A 12,973-nucleotide genomic window follows, 5' to 3' on the forward strand; every position below is an offset into this window, starting at 1 on the left:
AGCCAATCACGGCGCGAGCATTTAGAAGGCTTCGTGGGGCCCTGCCCCGAAACGTCCGAGCCATTCTAAATCTGAGCTGTCCTGACCCTTCACTGCTCCGAGTCTTGCGCCGTTTCTGGTTCTGTCCCGGGCAGTCGTTGCTTAAAACTCGTAAAGCCACGAGCACTACTGAGCTTTGTGCCCGGCCGACATTAGTTTCAAAAATAGGTATGAACGCCTCCCCTTTTTTTTAATGGACAAAGGATTTGAACAGATAATTTACAAAAGAATATAAATAGCCAATAAACCAATGAAAAGATGCTTAACATGGTTATTCATCAGGGAAGTGCAAATCACAACTCCCACAAACCCACCGAATAGGCTAAAACTAAAGACGCCAAGATGTGGAATGCCTGGAACCTTAATCCACTGGTAATTTCCAGCCATTTTTAAAAAGTTTGGCATTTCTTTAAAAACGGAATTTCAGGGTGCCTGGGTGGCTCAGTCGGTTAAGCATCTGACTTTCTTTCTTTCTTTCTTTCTTTCTTTCTTTCTTTCTTTTCTTTCTTTCTTTCTTTCTTTCTTTCTTTCTTTCTTTCTTTCTTTCTTTCTTTCTTTCTTTCTTTCTTTCTTTCTTTCTTTCTTTCTTTCACCCAAGCCTCTGACTCTTGATTTCAGCTCAGGTCATAATCTCACAGCTTGTAAGCTAACAGTAAGCCTGCTTGAGATTCCCCCCACCCCCCACCCCCCCCACCCCGCTACCCTGCTTCCCTTCCCCTGTTCGCGCTCTCTCTCTCTCTCAAAAATAAATAACTTAAAAAAATTAAAAAATAAAAACTAAGTTTGTACCTACAGTATGATCTAGCTATTGTATCCCTAAGTATTTACCCAATAGAAATGAAAGGATATGACTGCTCAAGGAATTTATTCATAATAGCCAGAAATTGGAAGTAAATGTCCAATATATAAACAGATAAACTAACTGCAGTGTATCCATAAAACAGAATACTGCTCAAAAATAAAAAGTAATGAACAAATCCAAGTATCTATCAACATATGAATGGGTAAACAAATCATGGTATGTACATATAATGGAATTACTCAGCCTTAAAGATGAATGAAACTGATAAATGCTTAGGTGTGAACATTGAAAATATTACGCTAAGCGAAAAAAAAAAACAGACATGAAGGACAAATATTGATTGTATGATTCCACTTACATGGGTTACTTAGAATAGGTGAATTCAGAGACAGAAAGTAAAAGTAGGTGGCCAGGAACTGGGTGTAAGGGGAAATAGAGAGTTACTGCTTAATAGGTACAAAGTTTCTCTTTAGGATGACGAAAAAAATTATGGAAATAGTGGTGATGATTATACAACACCATGAAAGTACTTAATGCCACTGACTTAGACACTTAAAATAAGTAAAATGGTAAATATTATGTATATTTTATCAAAATTTTTAAAAAGGAATGAGCATGCATATGCATAACACCACCAGTAGATCTCAAATGTACTATGTTAAGCAAAAAAAGTCAAACCCAAAAGAGTACATACTGTATGATTCCACTTAACATGAAATTCTAGAAAAGGCAAAACTAATCTACAGTAATATAAATCAGATTTTTTTTTCTGGGACTGGGAGTGAAGGGAAAGGATTGACTATGAAGAAGTACAAGGGAATACTTCGGGGGTGATGGAAAGGTTCTACAACTTGATTGTGGTGGTAGTTAATATTTATCAAGACACTTATCAAAATTTATTAAACTGAATATTTGGGGCACCTGGGTGTCTCAGTCGGTTAAGTGACTGACTCTTGATCTCAGCTCAGGTCTTGGTCTCAGGATGGTGGGCTCTATGCTGGATTTGAAGCTACTTTAAAAAAAAAAGGAAAGAAAGGAAAGAGAAAGAAAGAAAGAAAGAAAGAAAGAAAGAAAGAAAGAAAGAAAGAAAGAAAGAAAGAAAGAAAGAAAAAGAAAGGAAAAGGTTTTAGTTTTAAGTAATCTCTACACCCAACATAGGGCTCAAACTAACAACACTGAGATCAGGAGTCACATGCTCTACCAACTGACCCAGCCAGACGTCCCAAGATATGTGCATTTTTATTGTATCTAAATTATACCTCAGTAAACATGATTTTGAAAGAACAAAAAAGAAAGCAAAAAAAAATTAACCGTTATGTTTATCACCATCACCATCCTTCCAGGCACTTGTGCCTCAGAGATCATTGATTAAGCCTATTTTATTGATAACAAAGCTGAGGCCAGAAGTGGTCCAGTGATTTTCTGAACCAATAAAACAGTATAGAGTAGAGATTGAACAAGGCCTTCTTTTGGGCTTCTTCCTCACAAGTCAGAACCCTCCAGGTAATGGTCAGCTTTGGTGACCTGGGCCTTCTCTGCGTTGAGGAACCCAAAGACACAGGCCCAGTGTAACCTTTAGGGCTCTCATAGTAGGGTATCAGACAGAAACAAAACCCTAATTTGAGGCCAGCCCAAGGAATAGCCTGGAAGAGTTGTGCCTTCCCAGCCTAGGCACCCAGACTTACAGTGACAGAAAACATTCCCTGGCTTCTCACTGACTGCTGTCAAGGGAAAATAACTTGTGTCCTTGGGTCTCTTGGACTGACCATTGCTGTCTCCATTTTGACTCAGACTAATGATTCACTGCCTGGGTCTCTCCAGGTTTCTGAGACTTTCCTCTTCATGAAGACCACTCTATCCTGGAGCAGAGGCTTCCCCAAATCCCAAAAGATTATAGGGTCCCTGGGAATCATGAGGGTACACACAGTCTCTGGTCTTCAGGACTCACCTCTGAGGGCACAGTCACAGTGTCACCAGCTAGACCCCAAGACGAGAACTTAAATGCTCACCTGCTTGTACTTACCGACTTTTGTCCCACATTTTCCCTTAAACTCTTCTTTCCAGTTTGTCTCTTAACTCAGGCAAAAGACCCCATGGGCATAGAATCCTGGATGGAAACCAGAACAACCACTCAAGGAATAAGGACTGCCTGAATGAGGAATTCTGGCAACCCAGACTACCCAGACCAGTTTGAGTTTAACCCCTGACTCAGGCCTGCAAAGATGGACAATGGAGTGACCCATGGAGTAACTGACAGTTACCTTTACCTCATTAGAATACTAAAATCCCTGCCCAGGAAGAAGTCCAAGCTTCATTTACGTAACATACAACATATGTTCAGGTATGTTTCCTTAAGACACATTTGTAAACTTATGCCCACTTTCACATACAATGACAAGTCTTCCATTTCTTCTTCTTCTTTTTTTTTTTTTTATTTAGTTTATTTATTTGTTTTAGTAATCTCTATACCCAACATGGGGCTCGAACTCATGACCCTGAGACCAAGAGTCATGTGTTCTCCCAAGTGAAACACGTGTGTGTTCCAAGGCTCCCATTTCTAAATATTCATCTAACCCTAGGGTGGCACCTGGTTGGCTTTGTCAGTAGAGCATGTTGATGTGGGAAACAAAGGCAAAAGAATAAATTTCCTTGCTACTTACATCGAGACAGACAGAATGACCTTCCTCAAAGAACTCAACTGCCTCAATGTTAATACTTTGCTAGAGGCAAAAAGTAACCTTAACTTGGCTGGAGCCTACCTCCAGGATCCTGTAAGTCTTCTTTAACATATAAAAATCCCTTTGGAAACTTCCTTTATCTCTGCCTGCCCAAGATATGTGTTAGCAATCATCCTCTAAATGTATGGCCCATTGATATACATCTGAAGGATCTCATGACTAATATTTTACTGGACAATAGTAAATAACTTACCTTAACAGCAGCTCGTCCCTCAAGGTCCTGGAAACCTTGCTTCTAAAATACGTTTAAGACTTAAGCTATCCCTACCCACCTCCCAATTTGAAGGTATGTAATCAGTCACCCATCCAACCCCAGTTCAGCTCTTTCTGCCCATGGGTCCTGTCCCCATGCTTTAATAAAACCATGTTTTTGCACTGAAGATATCTTTTTTAAAATTCTTTAACATTTTTATTTATTATTTTTGAGAGACAGAGATAGACAGAGCTCGAGTGGGGGAGGGGCAGAGAGAGAGGGAGACACAGAATCTGAAGCAGGCTCCAGACTCAGAGCTGTCAGCACAGAGCCCGATGGGGGCTCGAACTCAGGGACCGTGAGATCGTGACCTGAGTTGAAGTCGGATACTTAACTGACTGAGCCACCCAGGCATTCCTGCACTGAAGATATCTTAAGAATTCTTTCTTGGCCATTGGCTCCAAACCCCAACACTTCAAACCACATCACATGCGACTTTTTTTTTTTTTTTTTGAAGTACACTCCATACCCAGGGACCTGAGATCAAAACCTAAGTGGACATCAAAAGTCTGATGCCCAACCAATGAGTCACCCAGGCACTCTGAGCATGAGACTCTTGATCTCAAGGTCATGAGTTCAAGCTCCAGGTTGAATGTAGAACTTACTTTAAAAAGAGAAGAAAGGGGCGCCTGGGTGGCTTGGTCGGTTAGGCGTCCGACTTCAGCTCAGGTCATGATCTCACAGTTCGTGAGTTCGAGCCCCGCGTCGGGCTCTGTGCTGACAGCTTGGAGCCTGTTTCGGATTCTGTGTCTCCCTCTCTCTCTGCCCCTCCCCTGTTCATGCTCTGTCTCAAAAATAAATAAATGTTAAAAAAAAATAAAAAAAAATAAAAAGAGAAGAAAGGAAACTGCTGAGAAATGGTAGAAGGGTGACCAACTGACTGTCTCACGACTATCCCAATTTTGAGGTGCCTGGCTGGCTCAATCAGTAGAGGATGTGACTTTTTTTTTTTAACCTTTATTTTTGAGAGAGAGAGAGAGAGGGAGACCGAGCATGAGTGAGGGAGTGGGAGGGAGAGACGGAGACACAGAATCAGTAGCAGGCTTCAGGCTCCAAGCTGTCAGCACAGAGCCTGATGCAAGACTGAAACCCACGAACCGTGAGATCATGACCTGAGCTGAAATCGGACACTTAACCAACTGAGCCACCCAAGTGCTCCTAGAGCATCTGATTCTTGATCTCAAGGTTATGAATTCAAGCCCCATGTTGGGTGGGTTTTAAGATTTTTTAAATCTTAAAAAATAAGTAGTGGTGCCTGGGTGGCTCACTTGGTTAAGCATCCAACTCTTCATCTCAGCTCAACTCTTGATCTCAGGGTCCTGAGTACTGGGCCCTGTACTGGGCCCTGCACTGGGCATGAAGCCTACTTAAATACATACACACATACATATATATTCATCCTAACCCTAAATAAAAGGAACCCATCCACCCTTGCTCTGGGAGTCAAAGTTGGAAGTTATTTCCTGTGATCCCCTTTGCTGCAAATAAAATGGCCTAATGAAAGAGCGGACCTAGGCCAGTCGACTCCATTTTGTTCTGTGTCCTCCATCTTGAGTGACTATGTCCCTGACATGGCCCCCTTTCAGGGAAAACCGCAGAAAGAAATTCCCGCTCAAACCTCAGACGAGGCCTCCTCCCCTTAAGTAACTTCCCGCTCACCCGCTCAAACCACGCCCAGCAACCTGCGCAAGGGGACTCTGACCCTTTCCCAGCCAATTGGCTAAGGCCACGACCATTACTCTACCAACTGCCCCTAGATCCCTATAAAACCTTTGCACTTTTGGAACTCGCTCTGTCTCCAGCATCTCACCGCTGCGTCGGTGCAGGTAGGGGATTGAGCTCCAGCTAGCTCAAATAGTCTCTTTGCTTTTGCATCGGACTCTGCACCCTGGTGGTCTTTGGGGATCTCGAACTCTGGACATAACACTTTGGACAACTCCATCTAGTGTAGTTTCTATCTATGACTCACCAAGGAATGAACTCATGTTAGTTCAGTTACAAGAGCAGACAGCAGACAGTAGGCCTGTGTGGCCCCTCACTGAAGATAATTCTCATCTCATATCTCTCATCTCCACTCCAGCCCCTCCAATCCATTACCCACACTGTAGCAAGACATGTTTTCAATGTGAAATCTTCATGGAATCCCTCTGCCTCAAGGTCAAATCCAAAAGCTCTTGATAAATCCATGAGTCCAAGACATAAATGGCCCTTGCCCATCAGTCTATTCAAAACTTGCACCCTAGGAGCACCTGGCTAGCTCAGTCAGAAGCCCACGTGACTCTTGATCTTGGGGTTGTAAATTTGAGCCCCACGTTGGGTGTGTAGAGATTACTCAAACAAAACAAAACAGGGGCGCTGGGTGGCTCAGTCAGTTAAGCATCTGACTTCCACTTAGGTCATGATTTCGTGGTTCGTGGCTTCAAGCCCCACATTGGGGCTTGGGGCTTGGAGCCTATTTAGGATTCTGTGTCTCCCCCTGTCTCTGCCCCTCCGCTGCTTATGCTATCTCTCTCTCTAAAAATAAATAAACATAAAAAACGAAACAAAACTTAAAAAAGAAATCCTGGGGCGCCTGGGTGGCGCAGTCGGTTAAGCGTCCGACTTCAGCCAGGTCACGATCTCGCGGTCCGTGAGTTCGAGCCCCGCGTCGGGCTCTGGGCTGATGGCTCAGAGCCTGGAGCCTGTTTCCGATTCTGTGTCTCCCTCTCTCTCTGCCCCTCCCCCATTCATGCTCTGTCTCTCTCTGTCCCAAAAATAAATAAACGTTGGGAAAAAAAATTAAAAAAAAAAAAAAAGAAATCCTGTCCCCTTCCCCAACCCTTCATTCCAGTTTCTATCACATGTTGCCCTTTCTCTCCTGCCAGCCTGCTCACAGAACACTCTTTAGATCACTCCTACCCTACCACCGACCACCTATCTACCCTTAAGTTCTTGGTATAGACTTTGATTTTTCAAGGAATACTTTTTTTTAATTAAAAGTTTTTTTAATGTTTATTTATTTTTGAGAGAGACAGAGGATGAGTGGGAGAGGAGCAGAGAGAGAGTTGAACGCTTAACCAACTGAGCCACCCAGGGACCCCTTTAAGGTTTTTATTTTTTAACTTTTTTATTTTTGAGAGGGCAAGAGCGTGGGGGAGGGGTGTAGAGAGAAAGGGGGACAGAGGATCTGAAGAGGGCTCCACCTTGCCAGCAGGAAGCCTGATGCAGGGCTCCAACTCACAAACCATGAGATCATGACCTGAGCCAAAGTCAGACGCTCCACTGACTGAGTTACCCAGGAACCCCAGGGAGTACTTTTTTAATCTCCTGGACTAAGTTAGATCACTGAACACTGTCAGAGACCCTCCACATTTTATTGTAATCATTCCCCAAAACCTGTCTCCTTCACTGGGCTACAGTGGGGTAGAGCAGGAATTAGTCTGTCAGCTTGTATCTCACATCTCTTAGCATCATGCTGGGCAAAGTTGGTGCTCAATAAATACATACCAAAGGAATAAATTATTGTTAGATTTTAGGAACTCATACTTCCAGCTAAGATGGAGTAACTGGGAAAAGATTTACACTCCCACATGACCCAACCAAAGAACCAGGCAAAATATATGAAATAATCATTTTCAGATGTTGTCCATCAGGCAACACAGGACAGTGATTCCTGAAAGAGGAGATACAAACAATATAAGCTCAATGATTGTCCAGTTTGCTGTCTGAAGAGAGTTTCCAAATATAATGAGGAGGAACTCAGATAGAGTCTGTCAGACTCCCTGAGTTGAAGAGACAAAACTGGGAGTTTGGGGAGACAAAGATGCCTAGAAGCTAGACAGGACAAAAGTGCTCAGAGAGAGAACTCCGGAAATCTCTAGGGGGCTCCCCTTGAGGCTTCAGCTTAGTAATAATCAGTACATACATGTGAGCAGACTGTCCAAAGCCAAAGAAAGAACTATCCCAAAGAATTAAAAGGTGACAGCACCAAATCTTATTCAGAGCCAGAAGCAGTTTGTGTTCCCATCAGCCATTAGTAAAAAAACCCAAACAAACAAAAACAAAAAGCAAATGAGACAGGCAAACTATTAAGGGCCCCCTAAAAAAAGCCATTTATTTCCCTTTGCTCTGACTTATATTCTTGCTGGGACCTGCACCCTCACCCCACTCTACACGTCTTGTAATGCAAATAGCATATGTCTTCCTCCTCGTGCACACTCTCTCCATCTCTCTCTCTCTCTCTTAAAAAAACAAAACAAAACGGGGGGGAGGGCGTACCTGGGTGACTCAGTCAGTCAAACATCTGACTCTTGATTTTGGCTCAGGTCATGATCTTATGGTTCATGAGTTCGAGCCCTGCATCCAGGCTGACAGTGCAGGGCTTACTTTGGATTCTCTCTCTCTCTCTCTCTCTCTCTCTCTCTCTCTCTCAGCCTCTCTTTCTCTCTCTGTCTCTCAAAATAAGTAAATAAACTTAAAAAAATAAAACAAAACATCTGTACTAGACTAAAATCTGTTCAAACTCCAGCTAACAAAGCTTAAAATCAAGCCTCAAAGTTATCAAAATGACTAAATGTATCCCAGAACAAAGGTCACAAATATTTATAGGAATATAATAGTATCAGTACCTAAAAAGGTAAAACTTGCAATGTCTGGCATTCAATTAAAAATTACCAATCATGGGGCACCTAGGTGGTTCAGTCAGTTAAGTGTCCAACTTTAGTTCAGGTCACAATCTCATGGTTCCTGAGTTTGTGAGTTTGAGCCCTGCAGTGGGCTCTCTGATATCAGCATGGAGACTGCCTCAGATCCTCTGTCCCCTTCTCACTCTCCACTCTTCCCCTGCTGGTTCTCTCTCTCTCAAATAAATAAAAGTAAAAAAAAAAAATTAAAAAGTACAAATTACCTATCATGTAAAGCAGGAAAACAAAAAGACCTATAATAAAGAGAAAAATCAAACAAGAGAAACAGATCCAGAAATAACAGATGCTAGAATTAGTAGACAAGGACATTAAAACTTGAACATAATAGATATGTGGAATTGATGCTTTTTGCAAGACTGAAATCATAGCAGGTTGAGAAACTAATGCTCAATCCCATTTCACTGGTATCAAAAAATATTTCAACTCTTATACTCTCACAGGTAGAATGAATTGTATTTTGGCCACATATGGAGGCATTTCTTTGATGATCTTACACTTCAAGTTAAGGTCTAAAAAACACCTTCTATGAAAAGCAACATAAATGGATATTAAACTGTATCTCATCTGTTAAGTTCCCATGCCTGGGGAAGCTAATATCAATTCATCATGTGATACTCAATTTGTGTAATTTTGTGAACCTGGAAAAAAATGTAAATATAAAACTTATAATATTCCCTGTGTTCAGGAAAGTAGAATATAACACTGGGTATAAACTACACTGTAATTAGAACTTTAAAAATAATTAAAAAATTTAAAGTTAAAAACAAGAAATGTTGAAAATGTTTATTGGTTTTTAAATATTTTAAGTAATTTCTACACCCAACATGGGGCTTGAACTCACAGCCCCCAGATCTAGTCCCATGTTCTACTGACTGAGCCAGCCAGGCACCTCATGGGGTTTTTTTTTGGTTTGTTTGTTTTTGTTGTTTTTTGTTGTTGTTTTTTGAACATGTTTTATTATACACAGATGCAGAGAAAGAGAGAAGGTTCATGCAAGGGGCTCCTGGGTGACTATGAGAAGTAAGGGAGATGATTCATTTTCAGAAATACCAAATAAAAGCTGTACTGTCTAATTAGCAATAGATTTACAACCTATTGGAAATATGTACAAACCTCCCCCTCAACAATGGAATCCCAAACCCTTAGACACTTCACTTCCTGGTTCTTCTTCCCCTCCATTTCACAGGCTTATGTTCATGGGCTTTGCAATGAGCATGCACTAAAGAACAGAGAGACAGAGACTGAAGGTCTCTGGGTCACCTCAGGGAATGTACATTTGTTCCAATCAGACTACTTTTTGCCTTATGTGGGCATAGGTGACCTCTGGGTAAGACTATTACCTCTGTAATACTCAGCCAATGAGGAACCAGAGGAGGGACTTGCATGCTAGGAGATAAACTGTCCACTGTAATTGCCCCAAATGTGCATATCCATCAGACACCTGCTCTTGCAAGAATGTTGATTAAAGACTTGCTTCCCTGTGCTCTGTGAGCCTCTGAGTCCCTGTCCTTCCTTTGAACTTCCTTTGTCCTTCTTTTGGTCGATGGACTTATTTCTAACAGTGACTTAGTTAAGCATCCAATTCTTTTTTTTTTTTTTTTTTTCCAACGTTTATTTATTTTTGGGACAGAGAGAGACAGAGCATGAACAGGGGAGGGGCAGAGAGAGAGGAAGACACAGAATCGGAAGCAGGCTCCAGGCTCTGAGCCATCAGCCCAGAGCCCGACGCGGGGCTCGAACTCACGGACCGCGAGATCGTGACATGGCTGAAGTCGGACGCTTAACCGACTGCGCCACCCAGGCGCCCCAGCATCCAATTCTTGATTTCAGCTTAGGTCCAGATCTCACAGTTGGCAAGATCAGCCCCACATTGAGCTTTGTATTGACAGCATGGAGCCTGCTTGAGATTCTTTAAAAAAATAAACTCAAAAGAAAGGGAGGGGACCTGGGCAGCTCAGTAGGTTACATCCGACTCTTGATTTGGCTCAGGGTCAGGATCTCACGGTTTGTGGGACTGAGCCCTGCATTGGGCTCTGTGCTAACAGCAGGGAGCCTGCTCAGCATTCTCTCTCCCTCTCTCCCTGCCCTTCCCCTGCTCACTTTCTCTTTCTCTCTTTAAAATAAATAAATAGGGGCACCTGGGTGGCTCAGTCGGTTAAGCATCCGACTTCAACTCAGGTCATGATCTCGCGGTCCATGAGTTCGAGCCCCGCGTCGGGCTCTGGGCTGACAGCTCAGAGCCTGGAGCCTGCTTCCCATTCTGTGTCTCCCTCTCTCTCTGCCCCTCCCCCGTTCATGCTCTGTCTCTCTCTGTCTCAAAAATAAATAAATGTTAAAAAAAAAAAATTAAAAAAAATAAATAAATAAACTTAAAATAATTGGCTCATGCAATTATGGAGGCAGAGAACTTCCCAAGATCTGCAGTTGGCAAGCTGGAAACCCAAGAGAATCAATGTGAAGTTCTAGTTCAAGTATGAAGGTCTAAGAACCAAGAGAGTTGATTGTATAAGTTCCTGTCCAAAAGCTAGCGTGCTTGAGACCCAAGAAGAGCTGATATTTCAGTCCTGGTCCAGGTCCAAAGGCTGGAAAATACCAATGTTTCACCTCAAGCAATCAGGCAGGAGGAGTTTCCTCTTACTAAATTTTTTTTGTTCTTTTCAGGTTTTCAATGGTTAGGATGAGACCCACCCATATTAGGGAGAGAAATATGCTTTACTCAGTCTATTCAAATGTTAACCTCACCCTGACAAACACACCCACAGCTGAATAATGTTTGGCTAAATGTCTAGATACTTCATGATATAGTATAATCGACACAAAAAATTAACCATCACAGAGTGTGTTTTTTTTTGTTGTTGTTGTTGTTAAGATTTTATTTTTAAGCAATCTCTACAGCCAATGTGGGGCTTGGGTTTACAATCCTGAGATCAAGTGTCATATGCTCTATGACTGAGCCAGCCAGGCACCCTTAACTATCACTGAGTGTTTTGTTTTGTGTTTTTAAATGTTTATTATTTTGAGAGAGAGAGCATGAATGTGTGCACAAGCAGGGGAGGGGCAGAAAGAGAGGGAGAGAGAGAATCCCAAGCAGGCTCCACACTGTCAGCACAGAGCCCGATGCAAGGCTCAATCTCATGAAATGAGGTCATGACCTGAGCCAAAATCAGGAGTTGGAGGCCCAAATGACTGAACCACCCAGAAACCCCCATATATTTGTGATTTTTTTTTTTAGTTTTATTTCTCCTATTCATTTCTAGTTTCATTCCATTGTAATCAGAAAATGTTCTTTGTGGAGCGCCTGAGTGGCTCTGTCGGTTAAGTGTCTGACTTTGGCTCAGGTCATGATCTCACAGTTCATGAGTTTGAGTGAGCCCCACATCAGGCTCTCTGCTGTTGGTGCAGAGCCTGCTTTGGATCCTCTGTATCCTTCTCTCTCTCTCTCTCTGCCCCTCCCCTGCTTGTGCTTTCTCTCAAAATAAATAAACACAAAAACATAATAAAATAAGATTTCGTAGGACTGGGGCACCTGGGTGGTTCAGTTGGTTCAGCGTCCAACTTCAGCTCAGGTCATGATCTCACAGTTTGTGGGTTTGAGTCCCACATTGAGCTCTCTGCTGTCAGCACAGAGCCTGCTTCAGATCCTCTGTCCCCCTCTCTCTGCTCCTCCCATGCTGTGCTCTCTTTCTCACTCTCTCTCTCAAGAATAAACATTTTTTAAAAAGAAAAATAAAATTTCTTAGGATATGTTTTGTGACCAAGACATGGTTGGTCTATCCTGCAGAATGTCCCATGTGCACTTGACAAGAATGTGTATTCTGCTGTTGTTGTTGGAGTACATGTAGTATCTGTTAGGTCAACTTTGGTCTACAGCATTGTTTAAGTCTTCTATCTTCTTATTGATCTTCTGTCTGGTTGCTGTAGCCATTTTTGAAAGCGAAGTATTGAGTTTCTAGCTATTACTGTAGAACTATCTATTTCCCCTCTCAATTCTGTCAATTTTTGTTTCATGTATTTTGGGGTCCTGTTGGATGCGTGTATGTTTATAATTATTGTATGTTCTTTCTGTATTGTACCTTTTATCAATATATTTCTTTCTTTGGGGAACCTAGCTAGTTCAGTGAGAATAGTGTAGGACTCTTTTTTTTAAAAATTTTTTAATATTTATTTATTTTTGCGAGAGAGAGACAGAGCATGAGCAGGGGAGGGGCAGAGAGAGAGAGAGAGGGAGACGCAGAATCTGAAGCAGGCTCCAAGCTCCAAGCTATTAGCACAGAGCCCCATGTGGGGCTTGAACTCATGAACTGTGAGATCATGACCTGAGTCAAAGTCGGATGCTCAACTGACTGAGCCAACCAAGTGCCCCAGAAGAGTATAGGACTCTCGATCTTGGGGTCATGAGTTTGAACTCTATGTTGGGTGCAGAGATTACTTAAATAAGTTTAAAAAAAATATATATATA

This window comes from Prionailurus bengalensis, chromosome A2, assembly GCF_016509475.1.
Source record: "Prionailurus bengalensis isolate Pbe53 chromosome A2, Fcat_Pben_1.1_paternal_pri, whole genome shotgun sequence".
NCBI lineage: Eukaryota > Metazoa > Chordata > Mammalia > Carnivora > Felidae > Prionailurus > Prionailurus bengalensis.